Source organism: Molossus molossus, unplaced genomic scaffold, assembly GCF_014108415.1.
Source record: "Molossus molossus isolate mMolMol1 unplaced genomic scaffold, mMolMol1.p scaffold_m16_p_1, whole genome shotgun sequence".
Taxonomy (NCBI): domain Eukaryota; kingdom Metazoa; phylum Chordata; class Mammalia; order Chiroptera; family Molossidae; genus Molossus; species Molossus molossus.
Window position 1 is genome coordinate 143113031 of NW_023425344.1, and position 21440 is coordinate 143134470.

At 43.9% G+C, this 21440-nt stretch overlaps 1 protein-coding gene and 1 non-coding gene across 2 annotated transcripts in view; one reads left to right on the plus strand and one right to left on the minus strand.

The window, feature by feature from the left end:
- Window positions 1–21440, plus strand: part of CCDC3 (coiled-coil domain containing 3) — a 111172-nt gene that overhangs the window by 60947 nt on the left and 28785 nt on the right. The gene's annotated exons all lie outside the window — the stretch shown is intronic.
- LOC118621175 lies at window positions 11898–12004 on the minus strand. The gene has a single exon (XR_004957644.1). It is a non-coding gene; the product is annotated as a U6 spliceosomal RNA (small nuclear RNA).

The following is a 21440-nucleotide window of genomic DNA, read 5'->3' on the forward strand; positions in this document are numbered from 1 at the left end:
CCCTCTTTTCTCCGTGTTACTTACTTTTCTGGATTGTACCTGTCATTTGAGATTGATAGAACCTATGTGTCTTGTTAGCGCTTTTGAAATGGAGATTGAATTTCACCTGAAGTTGAATTGAAATAAGTCTTTGCTCCTGATGATTCTTATGGGGTTCCTGGATTTTAAGGGGGTTCAAATGGGCTTATATAGGTTCATCGATCTCTTTGGGCAATGAGATCTCTTGGGAGTGTTTTGGAACAGAGTGTGGTAGTAGAGAAATAACTCCTAACCTTCCACATTATTGTTCTTTATGTGGTGATACTAACCATCTCTGGGAGAGATTTTTATGTCAGAAAAAGCTCTTTTTCAGTCACTGCATAGCATAAATGACCCAATTTCTCTTAAGAAATCAATGGCTTAAAAAATAAGGAAAGATTAGTATACCATAAAAGAGACTTGGGAATTATAACAACCAAATGGTAAAATAAGGGCCTTATTTGGATCATGATTTGAACAAACCAAATTAAAAAAAAAAATCTGTGAGGCAGTTGTACTAGGTATTAGCTAATATGAAGGGATTATGATTAATTCTGTAGAGTGAGATAAAGGTATGGTGGTTGTGCTTTTCAAACGTGTCCTTCCAGCTAGAGAAGCCTACGAAATGATGTGCTATCCGGGATTCCCTCTAAAATACTCTTTCAATAAAGAATTGGGGAAGGGCCAGTAGATGAAACAGGAGGGACAAAATGCTGGGAATTGTCGAGGGTGGATGATGATGATGAGTATATGGAAGTTCACTATACTAATCTCACCACTTTCATGTGTGTTTGGAAATTCCCATAATAAAAAGGGGATCTTTTTTGAAAAGGATGAGGCAAACATCACATCAGCTGATGTGAAGACCAGGGTGTTGGGGTGCCTTTCTTTGCTGCTAATACTCTACTCTGAAAATACCTGAATACTTGTTCTTCTTTTTTTTTCTTCTTTTTTTATCATCCTCACCCGAGGACATTTTTCCATTTTTTGTTCAGGTAGAGTGGGAGGGAGAGAGAGGAAGAGAGAGAGAGAGAGAAACATCGATGTGAAAGGGACACATCGAGTGGCTGCCACCCACACAACCAACCAGGGCCGGGGACAAACTGCAACCGAGGTACGTGCCCTTAGCGGGAACCGAACCCGGGTCTCTCTGGACTGTAGGCTGATGCTCTAACCGCTGAGCCAAACCGGCCAGGGCAATACTTGTTCTTCTTTACAAGATGAAAGTTGTTTAGAGAGAGTGACTATTTTATCTATCTTTCTAATGCCTGCAGTGCTAAATAAATGTTCCCTGAGTTTACTACATGTGTTTCTTTGTTTTTAGGGGTAAAAACATTTATGATTATAATGTCATGATGAGTTGACCTTTGGCGAAATGTCCTCTTTTTTCTGAGTAATACTTCATGTCCTCAAGTCTCCTTTCCCTGCTATCAGTATAGCCATACCTGCTTTCTCGTGCTCTTGCCATGGTATATCTATTTATCTTTTCAATCCTTTTACTTTCAAACTGTGTGTGCCTGTATTTAAAGTTCATTTCTTGTAGATAGCATATAGTTGGGTCTTAGTTTTGTATCCAATTTGATCATCTCTGTCTTTTTAATTAGTGCTTAGTTTGTGCATATATTTTTTTTCCTTTATTGATTTTAGAGAAAGAGGAAGTGAGGAGAGAGAGATAGAAACATCAATGAGAGAGAACATCGATTGGCCGCCTCCTGCATGCCCCCCACTGGGGATCTGGCCCACAACCTGGGCATGTCTCGACCAGGAATTGAACCGGCGACCTCTTGGTGCATGGGTTGACACTCAACCACTGAGCCATACCGGCCGGACAGTTGGTTAATATTCAACGGCTAGGTTTACGTCTATCATCTTGCTATTGGTTGTCTTCTATTTCTTTTATCTAACCTTTGTTCCTACCTTAATGGAAAGACAGTGAAGAAAGCAGTCTCCTTCCCCATGGAAGGTGCAGAATTCCAGGAGGCATCAGCATATCACAGTCTTTGGGACGCGTGCTCCTGGAACACCATTCCAGTGAGCACCATGAGGGCACGCTGACTGGGCCATCCCGTCAGCCTGCCCGCCTTTCACTGTACCTCATGGCGAAGGCCACTGTTGCCTGTCACCCTTAGGTTTCATTTTGGCCTACTTGAGAAATATATGAATGGCTTTAAATACGTGCCTCCAGCAGTGGAGCTCAGGGTTATGTCAGTTTCTTAGGCTCAGAACTTGATGATCTCCACTGTGACACACAGCCCCGTGCAGGGAGTAGGGACCAGCTTGTCATCACCAGTCCACAGCTCTCTCCACTCCACCTGTGCTCCCTAGTCCACAGCATGGATTGATGTTCTTGGGGTTTTTTTCTACGGACTGTCCGCCTGTGTCCACCCTACCCGGTATCCTAGTCCCCACCAGGACCAGACCACTGCCCTGCCCTCCAAGTGTGTCACCAGGTTCCCAGCTGTCCTGTGCTCCTGCCAACCTCGGTCATGGGCACAGCACCTCAAGTACCCTGCGACCCCTGCAGTGTTCCCTCTGCGGCCCAGGAAGGGCCCCTGAGGCCTGTCCCACCCTGGTAAGAGCTGACCTTACGGCATTTCCCAGCTCTCCTCCTCCCTACTCATGCACGAGGTTTGAGTGTTGACAGCCCTGATCAGACCAACCCCAAAGCACAGTGCTCGGCTCTGGGAGTTACATTAGGGCGGATGGATTGGAGGACTCCAGCCCATGAAGACTGGAGAGGTCAGACACGAGGGATCTTGAAAAAATGTAATGTGAGAAAGGTCCGGGGAGCTGAAGTGTTTATCCTGGGATAAGGTTTAGGGAGGATAAGACACTGTGCACAAACAAGGGTTAAAACCATTTAGGTTGTATTTTGCTATAAGATACGTAGGTGTATCTACCGTTGGGTTAGGTCGTTGAGATAGGAAAGAAATAACACAGCGTGCTGGGTGCCAGGCGTGGGCAGAGCATCTTCCATGGAGGCTGACCGGCCGCTTGTCAGTTGTCGCCGAGGGTTTGCCTTCGCCGGGTGAGAAGCTGTCAACAGCTACCTTGAAACATGGGACTCAGCAGGGCTGGATTTGGAAACTGTTCTTGATTAACAGTGGGTCATAAAGGATTTTAAAGAGGGAAGAGATCTTGTGCTTTTTTTCACTAGGATCAGTTAAGTTACCTATTGAATATAAGCCAAAGAGGCAAAGAGTACACCCCAGTTTGAGGACCTGAACAGCCTTCCCACTGGCTGGATTTCTCAGCATCTTCAAAGCGTCTCTACACGCCTTGCACCTCTGAGTCCCTTTCCCACCGACCTGCCTCCTGACCGAGACCCTGGTCTGACCTCGGCTTGTTGCTCGCCCTTTGGGCTCTCCTGGGCCGTGTGTTTTTTTCAGACCATCTCTGCCTCCCAAACCGGCCTTCTTCTCTGAACAGGATGGGTGGCTCCCTCTTCTTCAGCACCCAGAACTTCTAGAACTTCAGGCCAGCCCCATCCTCTCCACCTGTGCTCAGTGCTGCCTGAGGGCTGCTCACCACGGTCACATCTGGTTCTCACTTTCCAGAACTGCAAGTCTCCCTTGAAAAATCCCCAGCCACGCGCACTGCATTCTCTTCTGTTCTCCACAGTCCCCACAACCCTGAGACCCAAGTTGACCATGTATTTGGAGAAGTCACACACAGACACACACACACAATAGCAACGTAGGAGGGGCAGCCTGGACACTCAGTTTGAAAGCCATAATGACATCCAGAGGAACACGTCAGGGATTTCTAGACATCCTCAGAAAGGCAGAGCATTGAGAGCCGGACCCTGGGTGCGCGCCCGGGCCCCTTGCGGAGATCACATCTGGCTGCCCACTTAGCCGAGCTCAGAATCTTCGGGGTCTAGATATTCTTAGGCTGAGCCTAACGTGATGGATTGGCTGCCATAGCAACACAGTTATAAATTCTGTTTTGGCAACAGATTTTTACTTCAGAAGGCGTTCTAGGATTTCTCCTTCAACCCACAGGCTTAGGATTTCCTAAAACATAACAAGAATGCAATGAGCTCATTTCTGCTTGAAAGTCTTTGCAGCCTCTCGGTGCCCTGCTTTTTGTGGCTTATGGTGGTTTACAGACAGAATTGGAAATAAGGAACGTCCAGCTCTTTGGCTTTTGACAGCTTTTTGGGAGACTGCTCTAAAAACTCAGAGCTTCCCTTGAAGGTTGCACAGCCAGAGCTAATGATACCAGATGCTTAGAGCCGAGAGCGAGGCCGTGACAATTCTATAGCGTGTGAAACTAGTCTCCTTCGAGGCGCAGCACTGAGCTCACAAACGAATCCCACGCCAGACTTAGCGTCCTTCAGTCTATCTGAGGGAGGACAGTCCGCTCCTGGTCTCCTGCGAAAGGCAGCTGATCTGGGAGGGGGGCCGGGCTGCACTGCTGAGTTCAGACACCCTAATCAGTGTTTGCAAAGATACACGTGGCAGAGGAGGTTGCGTCCAGACTGTGTGCTCAGAGCAGGGTTATTGACTTGCAAAGCTTAACAGACAAACGCTTGAGTACTGCATGAGTTCCAGGCACAGAGGACGGCGAGTGGCGGAGACCAGGGGCAGACACACGTGTGACCCTCAAAAAGCTCCTCATCGAGCACAGGTGAAGACGAGTGTGTGCATGATCATGATGTATATCCCAAAGGCAAACCCACCTATGCACCTTCTAACAAACTATAACATGATTGGTCTTAATTCTGGCCTCTGCAAGATAAAATGCGCAACAGGATGTCCCAAGTGCCATGGGAGTCCAGAGGGGGCGGATTCCATGCAGTCGAGGGATCCAGGACAGACCCAGTGAGGGTGACATCAGAGTTGGGCTTGGAGAGGGTGCAGTCTAAGGGGTGATGGTGGGAGACATGCCAGGTGCAGGAAGACTCGGGGAAAAAAACTCAGAAGTAGTCTTCAGGGTTCGTTTCGGGAACAGTGGGACTAGTTCAAGGTGCCTGTAATTTAGTGCTTGTGAAAGAGGAATGATGTCACATCAGGAAGTGGAGTGAGGACTGTCCCCCCGGGGCCCTGGTTGAGGTTTCTGAGCAGAGAAATGACATAATGCAAGTGTGCAGACACGTGCTTCCCAAGTAGGGGAGCGTCACCCAGAGATTCCTTCCCCTCTAGAATATTCATGTTGCAGACGGGGGCCAAGGGGCGTCTGTGGAAGGCCATTCCAGTCTGCTTTTGTCTGCGCAGTTTCTTTCCTGTGTTTTCAAAGCCTCCAGATGGTCTCCTTCCCCGACTGACTTAAAAATAAGTGATTTATTCTTCAAACCTGTCAAGGGACTGTCATCCTTATCTCACTCACCAAGGGGAGTCCCGGAAGGACAGCCTCCGTTTGTCTGTTGAACATTTAGCAAGTATCAGAACACGAGCCTGTTTTCCAGACGCCAGGCTCCCCTTCTTGGCTGTGAACCGGCCTTTGGGATCATCCAGGCGGGCATTTCGGCCAGACTCAGCCAGGGTGGGGGGGAAGCTCTTTGGGGCTCAGACAACACAGAGCCACTCCTCATTTCTGCCACCTCCTTGGGTAACCTCAACTTTCCGGCTGCCGTGGAAGGCAGAGAATGGGAGGGGGTGGCAGAGGGTGCTGTGGGAAGAAGGAAATGAGGGGAAAGAGGTGATGGGAGAGGGGCCATTGGAGAGGCAGCCGCAGGTCGAGGTAGTCTTCAGGTAGAGCGTGGCCCTCAGCACAGGGCTCGGCCTTGCGGGCACCAGGCCGTGACACGCCTCGTTCTGTCCTCACAACCACCCCAGCAATTTGATCTCCATGGCCTGATTATGTGGAGGTTCCTGGAGGTTTGATCAACCACTCAGGGCCATGTAGCTGCTAAAGAGACACCAGGTTGAAACCCAGGATGTGGTTCCGAAGCATCTCCTGACTGGGAGGAGCCTGGAGAAGGGGGAGGTTGGACGTGGGGCCTGGCAGAGGAAGCTCGGAGTCAGTGCCTGTGGCAGGTCCTGAGCCCTCTGGGCAGGAGGTCCCACTGGGTCTGCAAGGAGGAGGCCCCGGAAGCCACCAGAGGGGAGCTCTCAGGGGTCTGTGCAGTGTGGTCAGGCTGCAGGCGTCTTCACAAACACAGCAGCTCTGGACAAAGCAGAGAAGCATCTGGGGACGTGGACGTCGGTTTGTAAGGGCAGAAGTGGAACACGATAGGAGTAGGGTGGGGCGTGACACTCAGGGGGTGCAAAGGTAGGCCTGCCTGGAGGGTGGGGTGGCGATGGCCGGGCTGCCACAGAACCGCGCACCACGATGGGTGAAACGGCTAATCTTATGTCTGGCGTATTTCACCACACACACAAAACAAATCAGTAAAAAAAATAAGGCCTGGCCCTGGCTGGTTTGGCTCAGTGGTTAAAGCATTGGCGCATGGACCAGAGAGTCACAGGTTCAATTCCAGTCAAGGGCACATACCTCGGTTGCACGTTTGGTCCCCAGCCCTGGTCGGGTCGTATGGGAGGCAACCAGTCGATGTTTCTCTCTCACATCAATGTTCCTCTCCCTCTCTCTCTCCCACTCTGCTTGAGGAGAAATGGAAAAATATCCTCAGGTGAGGATTAAAAAATAGTAAAGCCTGGCTTTACCACTGGTCAGTGAAGTCTATCAGTGGGCGGGTCTTCCTGGCTGTAAGTTCATTCAGTCTGGCGACCCTGTTGGGGCCAATGGGGAGCTGGCTGCCCGCTCTGGGCTGACCCCACAGCGCACGTGCACAGCCTTGGGGACCCATCACAGCCCAGAGGCGGCTCTGGCCGCAGAGGATGTATGAATGTGAGTCAGAAGGCCACCTTCCCAGGGACTAGAGTAGAATTTGATGTTCATTAACTGAGTTTTTAAAAGCTGGGGCTGCCTTCCTTCTGCACTTAAGTTGCCTCCTTGATTCATTTTAAATTGAATATCCAGATTGCTCGCAAATGGTGTTATGGAAGAGGATGAGAAGGCAGTCATCTGGAATGTTGGTTTTAAGTTTTATTTTTTTTGGTAACTCAAACCACTGTGTCCCAGACAGATAGTATCTCATGTGGTTTGCCCGGGGTTTCCCTGAGAGTGGGAGACAGCTGTTCTGTGGGGCACGCCTGTGTGTGCTGTGCGCTGCTAGGGCTGGGGAGCCGCCAGAGAGCTGAGGCCCGGCAACCTCCACCTGAGCTCCGGTTTGCACATGAAATCTGATTTGAAGACCTCAGGAGCCCACCACAGAGCTTAAGAGCACGGGGCGGCAGACGGGGGGCAACCTTTCAAACGGGGTTTGGTTTCACCATCACGCACCGTGGGGCCTTAGGCAAGTTCCTTCAGCTCTCTGAGCTTCATTTTTATCCTCTCTAAAATGGGGAACATAGTACCACCTAGCACCTGGGTTGTGTCAGAATTTAATACGAGAAGGTGTCCAAAATGCCTAGTGCGGTGCCTGGCACGTAATAAATGCTCAGTTAATGGTAGTGATTGTTCTTTCTCCAGTGCTGGACTACAGTGGAGCTCAGTCCCGTGTCTGAGGATCTTAGTGCCTTGGGTAAATGACCGCTCCCTCCCAGAACCGTGAGCCAGCTCTGATGGCCACGTCCGCACTGATGTCCCCAGGCAGTCAGTGTGCTCCTGCGGGAGGCTGGGTGGGGAAGCCTAGAATCTGCTTGTGCCTGGGCTGAGTCCGTGCCAGTCCCTGGTCAAGCCCCCACTCTTTCCTGAGCTTGGCTTTTCTTACCTAAATGGCATCTGCAAGTCCTTGCGACTCTGGCAGGGCCAGGACTGTCATAGCACATCTCCCTGGGGGCCCAGTGCCCGTCTCGGCTGCAGTGTGCTAACACCCGGGGTGCTCTGTGGGGCTGTTTGTGCGGAGCACCTGCAGAAGGAACCGCGTGGCCATGGCACCAGGGCACGTGCATTGAGAAATGCAACCCCTGAGCTGGTAATCCCTCCAAAGAGAGTGGCTTTTAAACTATTTACTGATATCTAATTGCCTGAGAAAAACAGGTGTCAATATAGTATCTGTGCAAAAATGTAAGCATTACAAAGAAAGACACATCAAGTCTGGACCCTCCCCCAGAGAAGACCATGCTGATGGTAAGATGCTTCCAGACTCTGACCAGGGCTGTACATACAACATGTGGGCCCTTGAATAGTTTCCTATTTAGTGCAAACTGGGGTTGAAAACAAAAATGGACACGGAAAGGAAGATTAGTAAGAAAAGACAGTCATTTACTTTCAAATCCAAAGGCTCATTCTAAACATGGCTCAAAAGTAGCAGCTTCTGCCCTGGCTGGTTTGGCTCAGCGGTTAGAGCGTCGGCCTGCGGTCCAAGGAGACCCGGGTTCGGTTCCCGCTAAGGGCACGTACCTCGGTTGCAGTTTGCCCCCGGCCCTGGTTGGTCGTGCAGGAGGCAGCCACTCGATGTGTCCCTTTCATGTCCATGTTTCTCTCTCTCTCTCTCTCTCTCTCTCTCTCTCTTCCTCTCTCTCCCTCCCACTCTATCTGAACAAAACACAAAAAAATATCCTCAGGTGAGGATTAAAAAAAAAAAGGGATTAACAAAAAAAGTATCAGCTTCACAGTATTTGAATTTGGCAAATACATGTCTTTAATGTAAAAAAAAAAAAGTTTTGTGGCTTTTTTTTTCTTTTTCATGAATGGTATCATACCACAGGAATGGTTCTAAGATGGGTGGTCTTTTTCACTTGGTGTATGTCTGAGAGAGCTTTCCTCTCATCCTCTAACTCTGCACAGCGTTCCACAGGGTGGCTGGCTGTAGTTTATCTAGCATTCCCTTTTCCTTTTCTTTTGGACTATCTAGTCGGTGTTCAAATTTACCTGTTTTTCTTTTTTTGTTTCTTTTCAGTCGGTTTGTATCAGGATCCAAATAAAGTCCATATATTGCAATTGGTTGACATACCTCTAGAGTACCTTTTAATCTATAGGTTTGCCCTTCACTGTCTTTTCCTTGCAATTTATTTATTTTTTTTTTGCCAAAGTAAATTACTTATTCTGCAGTTTCCCATATGCTGAATTTTGCTGATTACATCCTTGTTAAATAGTCCTCTGGCCACTGTATTTCTTTTGAACTGGTAGTTACATCTAGAGGCTGGATCAAATTTTGTTTCCATTTTTTGAGACGAATACTTTATGAGTGTGTGTATCCACATTAGGAGCCACCTCATTAACACCGGTTCCGTGTGTGTGTGTGTGTGTGTGTGTGTGTGTGTGTATTTTGACAGTTGGTGGTGATTGTTGCTGCCTAAATCCATCAATTCATTAGGGGATTCAAAATCTTATTTTTAATTGTATCTTCATTTATTACTTAGAATACTTCTATAAAGAGAAATTCCTATGAATCAGGTATTTGGTTATTGTAAGGTACAGTTTATGTAGGAGAGGCAGGTAAAACACCTGCTTTTTTTCTCTTTACTAGTTTTCAAAATAATTAGTTGGCTCCATTAGCTAGCTAATTAGAAATAGTCTCCAAAGGTGACAACCGAGAGAGAGAGAGACAGAGATGGGGGCGGGGACAGAGAGTTGTGTGATTCACTAGAATTAATTAATTGAAAAATATTAATGTTTCAATTTATTGCATTTCTTCTTATTGATTCTAAAATTGTGCCATCATTGACCAGTGGGAGCCCCTCTGTGTTGGCACCTGAATCCTTTTCGTATGATTCTAATAGTCTTGGGTAGTTTCCCTGCTTTCTGACGTTAAAATATCTAGGCTAGTGATTCTCAAAGGTGACCTGAGGATGTCTGGGGTCCTGAGACCCTGTGAAGGGGTCTGTGAAGCCAAAACAATTTCTGTAGTGGTATTAAGACATTATTTACCTCCTTTACTCTTATTTTCTCACATATGTATATAGGGGAATTTTATAAATACCACATGTTGGCTATTGGAATGTGAGTATATTCTTGTATTTTCTAGAATTTTTAAAGATAAGTTCTTTGTTGTCTTCAGTAATTCCTAAGAATGTAAATAAAGGGGTCCTAAGACCAAAAAATTCAAGAACTGCTATTCTTTGTTCATCTTTTAAATTTCTTGCCACATACATGGAGTCACTGGTGTCCTTATGAATTACTTCTTTTTTTTTTTATTGCTGAAAGTATTACAGATGTCTCCCTTTTTTCTCCATTGACCCCTTCCTCCCTGCGCCCACCCCCCATCTGCCTTCCCCAGCCTAATGTCTGTGTCCTTTGGTTGTGCATATATGCATATAAGTTCTTTGGTTTATCTCTTCCCAACACTCCCACCCACCATCCCTCTGAGGTTTGTCAGTCTATTCCCTATTTCCATGACTCGGGATCTATTTTGGTCAACAGCTTATTTTGTTCATGATGTTCCATAAATAAGTGAGATCATGTGGTACTTGTCTTTCTCTGACTGGCTTATTTTGCTTAGAATAATACTTTCCAGGACTCTCCATGTTATATCAAAGGGTAACAAATCTTTCGTTCTTATATAGCTGCATAGTATTCTATTGTGTATATGTACCACAGCTTTTTTATCCGCTCATCTACTGATGGGCACTTGGGCTGTTTCCATATCTTAGCTATTGTAAATAGTGCTGCTATGAACATGGGGGTACATATATTCTTTCTGATTGGTGTTTCAGGCTTCTTAGGGTATATTCCTAGAAGTGGGATCACTGGGTCAAAAGGAAGTTTCATTTTTAATTTTTTGAGGAAACACCATGTTGTTTTCCACAGCGGCTGCACCAGTCTGCATTCCCACCAGCAGTGCACTACAGTCCCCTTTTCTCCACACCCTCACCAACACTTGTTTTTTTTGTTTGTTTGTTTGTTTTTTGTTATCCTCACCCGAGGATATTTTTCCACTTTTTTTTTTTGTACAGATAGAGTGGGAGGGAGAGAGAGGAAGGGAGAGAGAGAGAGAGAAACATCGACGTGAAGGGACACATCGAGTGGCTGCCACCCGCACGACCAACCAGGGCCGGGGACAAACTGCAACCGAAGTACGTGCCCTTAGCGGGAACCGAACCCGGGTCTCTCCAGACTGCAGGCCGACGCTCTAACCGCTGAGCCAAACTGGCCAGGGCTCACCAACACTTGTTGTTTGATGATTTGTTGATGGCAGCCATTCTGGCAGGTGTGAGATGATATTTCATAGTCATTTTAATCTGCATCACTCTGATGATTAGAGATGTTGAACATTTTTTCACATGTCTCCTGGCCATTTGTATGTCCTGTTTGGAGAGGTGTCTATTCAGGTCTTCTCCCATTTTTTTTTTTTTTTTTTATCCTCACCCGAGGACATTTTTCCATTTTTTGTTCAGATAGAGCGGGAGGGAGAGAGAGGAAGAGAGAGAGAGAGAGAGAAACATCGATGTGAAAGGGACACATCGAGTGGCTGCTACCCACATGACCAACCAGGGCCAGGGACAAACTGCAACCGAGGTACGTGCCCTTAGCGGGAACCGAACCCGGGTCTCTCTGTACCACAGGCCAACGCTCCAACCACTGAGCCAAACCGGCTAGGGCCCATTTTTTAATTGGATTTTTTGTCCTCCTTTTGTTGAGTTGTATGAGTAGTCTATATATTTTGGATATTAACCCCTTATCCAATGTATCATTGGCAAATATGTTCTCCCAGAGACTGGGTTCCCTTTTCATTTTGATGCTGGTTTCTTTTGCCGTGCAGAAGCTTTTAAGTTTAATATAGTCGCATTTATTAATGTTTTCCTTTGTTTCTCTTGCCTTAAGCAATATAGCAGTGAAAATTCCACTATTTATGGTGTCTGAGATTTTTCTGCCTACATTTTTTTCTAGGGTTTTTATGGTTTTATAAGTTACATTTAAGTCTTTTATCCAGTTTGAAGTTTATTCTTGTGTATGGTGTTAGTTGGTGGTCTAGTTTCATTTTTTTTTTTTTAAATATGGAACGCTTCATGAATTTGCATGTCATCCTTGCGCAGGGGCCATGCTAATCTTCTCTGTATCATTCCAATTTTAGTATATGTGCTGCCAAAGTGAGCACTAGTTTCATTTTTTTGCAAGTAGTTGTCCAATTTTCCTAACACCATTTATTGAAGAGACTGTTTTTTCTTCATTGTATGCTCTTGCCTCCTCAAATATTAATTGTGCATAGTGTCTTGGGTCAGTTTCTGAGTTCTCTGTTCTGTTCCATTGATCTATATGCCTGTTCTTGTGCCAGTACCAGGCTGTTTTGATTATGATGGCTTTGTAGTATAACTTGATGTCTGGTATTGTGATCCCTCCCACTTTATTCTTCTTTTTCAAGATTGCTGTGGCTATTTGGGGTCTTTTTTGGTTTCATATAAATGTCTAGAGTATTTGTTCTAGATCTGTGAAATATGCCATTGGTACTTTAATAGGGATTGCACTGAATCTGTAGATTGCTTTGGGTAGTATGGGCATTTTAATGATGTTGATTTTTCCAATCCATGAACATGGTATATATTTCCACTTTTTTTATATCCTCCTGTATTTCTTTTTACAATGTCCTGTAGTTTTCTGAGAACAGGACTTTTACCTGCTTGGTTAAGTTTATTCCTAGGTATTTTATTTTTTTGTTGTTGCTGCAATGGTAAATGGGATTTTTTTTTTCTTTTAGTTTCTCTTTCTGTGAGTTCATAATTGGTGTATAAGAATGCCAACAATTTCTGGATGTTAATTTTGTATCCTGCTACTTTGTCAAATTCATTTACTTAGTAAATTTTTGATGGAGTATTTTGGGTTTTCTATGTACAATATCATGTCATCTATAAATAATGATAGTTTCATTTCCTCCTTTCCAATTTGGATCCCTCTTATTTTTGCTTCTTGTCTAATTGCTGTGGCTAAGACTTCCAGTATTATGTTAAATAAGAGTGGCAGAAGTGGGCATCCCTGTCTTGTTCCTGTTCTTAAGGGAAATGCTTTTAGTTTTTGCCCACTGGGTATGACATTGGCCGTTATGTTTTTCATATAGCCTTTATTATGTCGAGATAAGATCCCTCTATTCCCATATTGCTGAGCATTTTTATCAGAAATGGGTGCTGGATTTTGTCGAATGCTTTTTCAGCATCTACTGATATGATCATGTGGTTTTTATCTTTCATTTTGTTTATGTGGCATATCACATTTATTGATTTGTGAATATTGTACCAGTCTTGCATCCCTGGAATGAATCTCTCTTGGTCATGGTCAATACTTCTTTAAACATATTGCTGGATCCAATTTGCTGCTATTTTGTTGAGGATTTTGGCATCTGTGTTTATTAGGGATATTGGCCTGTAGTTTTCTTTCTTTGTAGTGTCTTCATCTGGTTTTGAAATTAGGATTATGCTGGCCTCATAAAAAGAGCTTGGAAGTCTTCCTTCCTCTTGAATTTTTTGGAATAGTTTGAGGAGAATGGTGTGTTCTTTTTTTTTTTATCCTCACCAGAGGACATTTTTTGCATTTACCTCCAGATAGAGCAGGAGGGAGAGAAGGAGGAAGAGAGAGAGAGAGAGAAACACCAATGTGAGAGAGACACATCGACTGGTAGTCACCCACTCAACCCCAACCGGGCCAGGGACAAACTGCAACCAAGGTACATGCCCTCAGGGGTAAATGCTCAGCAATATGGGCCAGGGCTAGTTCTTCTTTGTATGTTCAGTAAAACTCACCTGTGAAGATGTCCGGACCTGGGCTTTTGTTTACAGGGAGTTTATTGATTACAACTTCAATTTCCTCAGTTGTTATTGGTTTGTTCAAGTTTTCTGACTCTTCCCTGTTCAATTTTGGGACACTGCAATTCTAGATATATGTCCAGTTCACCTAGATTGTCCAATTTGTTGGCATATAATTGTTCATAGTATTTTCTAACAATCCTAACTTGTGGTCTATCTTTGAGGCTGTCCCATGTGCACTTGAAATGAATGTGTATTCTGCAGTTTTGGTGTGGAATTCTCTGTAAGTATCTACTAAATCCATTTGACTAGGGAATCATTTAGAGTCTCTGTTTCCTTGTTAACTTTTTGTCTAGAGGATCTATCCAGTGATGTCAGCGGGGTGTTGAAGTCCCCTGCTATGATTGTATTGCTGCCAATTTCTCCTTTGAAGTCCACCAGAAGTTTTAAAATATATTTTGGTGCTCCTATATTGGGTGCATATATGTTTACCAAGGTTACATTGGATAGATCCTTTCATTATGTAGTGGCCTTTTTTGTCTCTAGTTATGTCCTTCATTTTGAAGTCTGTTTTATTAGATATGAGTATTGCTACCCCAGCTTTTTCTCATTTCCATTTGCTTGGAAAATTTTTTTCCATCCCTTCACTTTCAACCTGTGTGACTCTTGTTGTGAGGTGGGTCTTTTGTAAACAACATATATATGAGTCATGCTTTCTTATCTATTCAGCTACTCTGTGTCTTTTGATCAGAGTATTAAATCCATTTACATTTAAGTTTGTTACTGTTATGTACTTATTTATTGCCATTTTTGTTTATTCTGATCATGTTTCTCTTCCTGTTTCTTCTGCTTATTATAGCAATCCTTTTAAATTTACTTGCAGTGCTGGTTTGGTGCTAATTATTCCCTTAACCTTTTTTTTTCTTTGTCTGGGAAGCTCTTTATTTCACCTTCTATTTTGAATGATAGCCTTGCTGGATAGAGTAGTCTTGGATTCAGATCCTTGTTTTTCATTACCTTGAATACTTCATGCCATTGTCTTCTGGCCTACTGTATTTCTGTTAAGAAATCAGCTGATAGCCTTATGGGGGTTCCTTTGTAGGTAACCTATTGTTTTTCTCTTGCTGACTTTAAGATTCTCTCTTTGTCTTTAATTTGTGGCATTTTAATTACTATGTGTCTTGGTGTGGGCCTCTTTGGGTTCTTCTTTCTTGGGACTGTCTGTGTTTCCTGAACTTGTATGCCTTTTTCCTTCACCATGTTAGGGAAGTTTTCTGTCACTATTTCTTCCAATATATTCTCTAACCCTTGCTCACTTTCTTCTTCTGGTACTCCTATGATGCAGATGTTGTTACGTTTTCTCTCCCACAGCTCTCTTAAACTGTCCTCCTGTTTTTTATTTTTATTTTATTTTATTTATTTATTTTTTTTATCCTCACCCGAGGACATTTTTCCATTTTTTGCTCAGGTAGAGTGGGAGAGAGAGAAAAAAACATTGATGTGAAAGAAACACATCGAGTGGCTGCCACCCGCACGACTTACTGACCAGAGCCAGGGACAAACTGCAACCGAGGTACATGCCCTTAGCGGGAACCGAACCCAGGTCTCTCAGGACCGCAAGCCGATGCTCCAACCGCTGAGCCAAACCGGCCAGGGCCCTCCTGTTTTTTAATTTTTTTTTTTTTTCTGTTTGATTCTCTGCTTGCATGGTATTTTTTGGCCCTGTGTTCTAATTCACTGATTTGGCTCTCAGCTTTCTCTAATCTACTTGTTATTCCTTCCAACATGTTGTTTATTTCTGCTATGTCATTCTTCATTTCTGCTTGGTGGTTTTTCATTTCCAATTGGTTGATTTTCATTGCTTCTGTATCTTTCCTCATGCTGTTGAGCTCTTTATTCATGCTGTTGAGCTTCCTCATAATCATACTCTGAACTCTACATCTGATAATTTGCTTAACTCCATTTCATTTAGCCTTTATGTACAATTCTCTTGTTCTTCCACTTGAGATTTGTTTCTGTGTTTCACCATTTTGGCTGTCTCAGCAGGAGTTGGAGCCTGCCAAATTTTCACTGTGAGTGTCGATGTTCTGCTGATTGTGGCTCTCTCTACTGGATTTGGATGAGTAGGGAAGGGGTCATATTGAACACCGATCTCTGGTCTTACTTTCCTGGGTAGAGTCACAGGCCAAGCAGGGATTCAGTTATCCCAGAGCTTTTGCCTGAAGGCTATTAGTCTCAGTTACTTAATGAGCCTCAGGTTATAGCCCTCAGCTGAATGAAAAATCCCACATGTGGGCAGGGTAGGAAAATTTCTAGTGGGTGGGGCAATTGCTTTCCCCTGGGCTAAAGTTGCTTTGAGTAGAAAATGATTTCTGCAGTGTGGGTTAAAGGCTCAGTGCAGGGACCCAGGCTTCAGCCTTCATAACCATTTAGCCATTCCCTTTAAATTTTTTTTATTTTGTTCTTTTCTTTTTCTATTACAGTTGACATTCAATAATACTTTGTATTAGTTTCAGGTGTACAGCACAGTGGTTAGACAATTATATACTTTACAAAGTGTTCCCATTATTTTCAGTACCCACCTCGTACCACACATACATTAATAGTGACTATATTCCTTATGCTGTACTTAATATTCCCATGACTGTTTTGTAACTATCAATTTGTACTTCTCAATCCCTTTACCTTTTCCACTGAGTCCCCCAACCCACCCTCCCCTCTGGCAGCAATTAGTCTGTTCTCTGTATCTATGAGTCTATTTCTGTTTTGTTTGTTCATTTATATTGTTCTTTAGATTCCACATAAGTGAAATCATATGGTATTTGTCTTTCTCTGACTTATTACAGTTCGCATAATACCCTCTAGGTCCATCTGTGCTGTGGCAAATGGTGACATTTTTTTTTTTTTTTTATTAGCTCTTCCCTTCTTGACGGGCATGAATGTTGTTTCTAGTTTTTCAGTCTCATAAACAATTCTACAGTGACCATCCTTGTTTGTCCCTATTAAGAACATCTGTGCATATTTTCCTAGATGGGTAATGAGAAGAGCGGAAAATACAACTTTTATAGGTTAAATGCAGAATGAAACATAAAATTTTATGGCTTTATTCCCTGAGTAGGAATCAGACAAAGATAGAATCAGAGTGTATAAAAGAAAAAATAATGTGCATGCAGGAAGACAGATCAGAAAAGCATATACTCTAATATTTGATGATGACAATTAAAAAATTAGCCTATAGTTTTTTATCTATTCAGAATATGTGCAGAGCTGTACTATTATTTTAAGATTATTATGGAATTCTTCTGGATTTTAAAAAAACTTTGGCTAAATTTTTTTTTTGAAAAAGAGGAATATCTTATCACATATTAAAACTAACTTAATGAAAGCCACATGGGATTAGTCTGCTAATCCCCAGCAAAACAGGAGGAGGTAGGTCCAATCAGACCTTAGTATAAGTCAGAAGTTTAGGAGGAGTTTCTATAATCTGTGGGGAAGGGATGGGTGTTTAATAAAATGTGGAGGAGTACATTGATTTGCTATTTGGAAAGAATATATATATTCTTATACCATATGCCCAAATAAATTCCAGTAAATTGAAGAAATAAATATAAAAAAATTAAACCTTAAGTTAGTATAATACTTTTAGAAAAGATTTTGGTACCATAAAGCAAAGTTTTTAGAGATTTTACTAAATCTAATTATCTAATAATTTCACTTCCAAGTGTCAACTCTAAAGAAATAATCCTGATAAAGAAGATAAGACACCAAGTTTTTCTTTAACATTATTTAGAATAGTACAACATTAACAGCCTATGTACCCAACAAAAGGTATGACTAAGTAAATTAGAGAGTAATATAATCGCAGCCATTAGAATAATGAAACCCTTGGATTGTATTTATGAAATATAAGCTTTAAACAAAATTGAATCTAGTGTACTTATAACCAGATTAAAACAATCATGCCAGTAAAGAATGAAAGTTGTTTTGGAGTGGTGAAATAATAGGTGACTTTTTATTGTTTTCTATTGTTCAGTAGTCCAGTTTTTAAAATAACTCGCACATGATCGTTTTAGAATTCATTATTTCATTCCACAGTCGCTCTTGAGTACTTAATTGTGGTAAGGCGCTCTGTTGGGCAGTAGGACAACAGCAGTGACAATGAGGGACAGTCACTGTTTTACAGTATTGTAGAATAAAGACAATTAACCATCAATAAGTAAGCCTGATGACCTGTGACTATTAGGGCCCCAAGCAGAGTGCTGACACAGAGTCATTAGGGGAGGCCACGCTCTGGGAGGTAGGGATGGATAGCTGAGAAGGTGACACAGAAAACAGGATGAGGATGAGCATGCCATGCAGCAGCATGGAACAGCATCCCAGAAAGATGGAACAGCAAATTGTTGGAGAGGTTGCTAGGAATACTTAGGTTGTTTGTATAATGGAATAAGAATTAAGGCATATTTATCACTAACAGCTAATATCCATGTTGCATTTGTCCCAGAGTCTGGTCAGAATGCTGCACTGGGTGGGATTCTGTAATCTAATGCCTTCACATGTAAACTTTGCCCTGCCCATGTTATTGAAACTTTGGAGTTTGCGAGGACTTGTGCCAGATACCAAGCCAGAAAGGACAGCCTTTGAAAGTTGGCAGAAACATGTCACTTTAGTGACTTAGTATCTGTGTGTCATCTGTGGTTTCAAAGTTTTTCAGTAATATTTTTCCCTAATAAAATATTAGCTGAGCATTGATTCTGGACATGAGGTTATTGACAGAGCCCAGCAGTATGTAAGGGTAACAGTTAACACTTAGCGGCTTTAAAGTCTGCCAGGCGAATCTGCATATTCTGAGCAAGACAACCAGTGTCGCGTCTCTGTGAAAGGAGAACGCTACAAGCCGGCAGGGGCACAGCCCGGTTCGAAGCAAGGTCCTCCTGAAGCCCTTCCCCAGCTCTTTGATTATTTTTAATTAAATGTATTGGGATAACATTGGTTAATAACATTATATAATTCCAGGTATACAATGTTATAACACATCATCTGTATATTGCATTGTGTGCTTACCATCCAAAGCCTTTCTCCCATCCCCTTCCCCTCTGGTAACCACCATACCGTTGCCTCTTTCTGTGAGTTTGTTTGTGCATTTGTAGCTTTCTGTTTTATAGCCCACATACGAGTGAAATCATATTGCTTCTTGTTGTTTTCCATCTGACTTATTTCACTTAGCACAGTACTGTCAAGGTCCATCCATCTTATCATAAACGGCAGTATTTCATCTTTCTTATGGCTACATAGTATTCCATTGTATGTGTGTACCACATTTTCTTTTTTATTTAAAAAAAATTTTTTTTATCCTTACCCAAGGACATTTTTCTATTTTTTTTGTTCAGATAGAGTGGGAGGAAGAGAGAGAGAGAGAAACATCGACGTGAAAGGGACACATCAAGTGGCTGCCACCCACATGACCAACCAGGGCTGGGGACAAACTGCAACTGAGGTACGTGCCCTTAGGGGGAATCGAACCCGGGTCTCTCTGGACCGCAGGCCGACGCTCTAACCGCTGAGCCAAGCCAGCCAGCCAGCCAGGGCTATTTTTGTTTTTTAATTTTTTATCCTCACCTGAGGACTTTTTTTTTTTTTTTTTTTGCATTTATCTTCAGATAGAGTGGGAGGGAGAGAAATATCAATGTGAGAGACACACATCGAGTGCTCACCACCACCCACACGACCCCAACCGGGGCCGGGGACAAACTGCAACCTTGGTACATGCCCTTAGCAGGAACTGAACCAGGGACTCTCTGGCCCGTGGGCTGACACTCTAACCGCTGAGCCAAACTGGCCAGGGCTGTACCACATTTTCTTTATCCATTCATCTATCAAAGGACACCTGGGTTGTTTCCATGTCTTGGCTACAGTGAACAATGCTGCAATGATCACAGAGGTACAGATAGCTTTACGAATAAGTGTTTTCAAAATTTTCAGGTAGGTACCCAGAATAGTTCTAGTCTTAATTTTTTGAGGAACATCCACAGTTTTCATTAGTGGCTGTACCAGTTTACGTTCCCACCAGCAGTCTGCGGGGGGTTCCTTTTTCTCCACATCCTTGCCATCACTTGTTATTTCCTGTGTTATTGATAATAGCCATTCTAACCCATATGAAGTGGTATCTCATTTTGATTTGCATTTCTCTTATATCTAGTGAAGTTGAACATCTTTTCATATATCTCTTGGCCATTTGTATGTCTTTCTTGGGAAAAGTGTCCATTAGGTCCTCTGCCCATTTTAAAAAAAATATTTTTCTTTATTGATTTTAGAGAGGAAGGGAGATGGAAAGAGAGATAGGGAACATTGATGAGAGAGAACATTGATTGGTCGCCTCCTGCATGCCCCCCACTGGGGATCAGGCCCACAACCTGGGCATGTGCCCTGACCAGGAATCGAACCAGCGACCTCTTGTGCATGAGTCAATGCTCAACCACTGAGCCGCATCGACCAGGCTCCTCTGCCCATTTTTTAATTGCCCTTTTTGTTGTGGTTGTTGAATTGTATGAGTTCTTTGTATATTTGAGATATTAGCCCCTTATTGGAGGTGGTATTTGCAAATGTCTTCTCTCATCCTATTGGTTGCCTTTTTGTTTTGTTGATGGTTTCTTTTGCTGTGCAGCTTTTTAGCTTGATGTAGTCCTGTTCATTTATTTTTGCTTTTACTTCTCTTGCCTTCAGGCTCAAGTTCACAAAAGCATTTCTGAGACCAAGGTCCACAAGTTTAGTGCCTATGTTTTCTTCTATGTATTTTTATTGTTTCAGGTCTTATATTTAAGCCTTCGATCCACTCTGAGTTCATTTCTGTGCATGGTGTCAAACAGTAGTCCTGTTTCAGTCGTTTGCACGTGCAGGGCCACCTGTCTTAATTCAGCAGCAGAAAAGCCAGTGTCTGGGTTTGAAAAATTCTCCCAAACAGACTTTCAGCTGAGTCAGGCGCTGGATGTGGCCTCGTGGACAAGTCATCAGTCCCTGCGAAGTAAACAGGAGCATGCTCACAGCTCGTAAATCTCCGTCACATTCCCCAGCAGGGCGGTGGCAGGAGCCCTTTGGGGTTCTCAGCCAGTGGGGACCATGCCAGGAAAACATACCAACCATCAGGAGGAAAAGCAGAGCCTGGTCCTCAGCTGCCCTTTGTAGGAGAAGGGCTGGAGACTGAACCCCAAATACCTGGAACCCATGACTGTGAAAGGCCCCAGTGAAATGGACATCAGGTCTGAGAGGGGTCAGGCCAACAGTCCTACTAGAGAGAGCAGAGGAGGAGCAGCCCAGCATTGGCTCTGGGCCACTTTTCCTCTAGGCTGCCATCCTCGGTGGACCCCAGGGGTCCGAAGTCCAGCCTTCCCAGTCTCAGCAGTCTCACTGGTGTGCACTGAGACCACCCTGGACCACGTTCAGAGGTCCACAGGGCGAGGTAGAAGCTTTGACTTGGCTTCATGGACCTACTACTGTTCCCTGAGGCTACAGCAGTGACCGAGTCATGGAGCTCAGAAAGCCAATCAGTGGCTCAGTGCATGCACCTCACTCATCAGTGGGTGGCACACCCAGGGCTGGGGCAGTAATGACCATGGCCACCCCCAGTGGTAGCACATATGTCAGTTGCTGGGTTTGACAGAGGAGGCTACATCATCAGTCCTTGGGTACTTCCTCTCTCATGGCTCAAGATACCCTGGAGGCTGGGCACACACAGCAGAAGGCCCGCGGTCAGATCTTTACAAACCCCTGGGATTCCAGTGAGCAAACACGGCAGCCTCCTCTCCT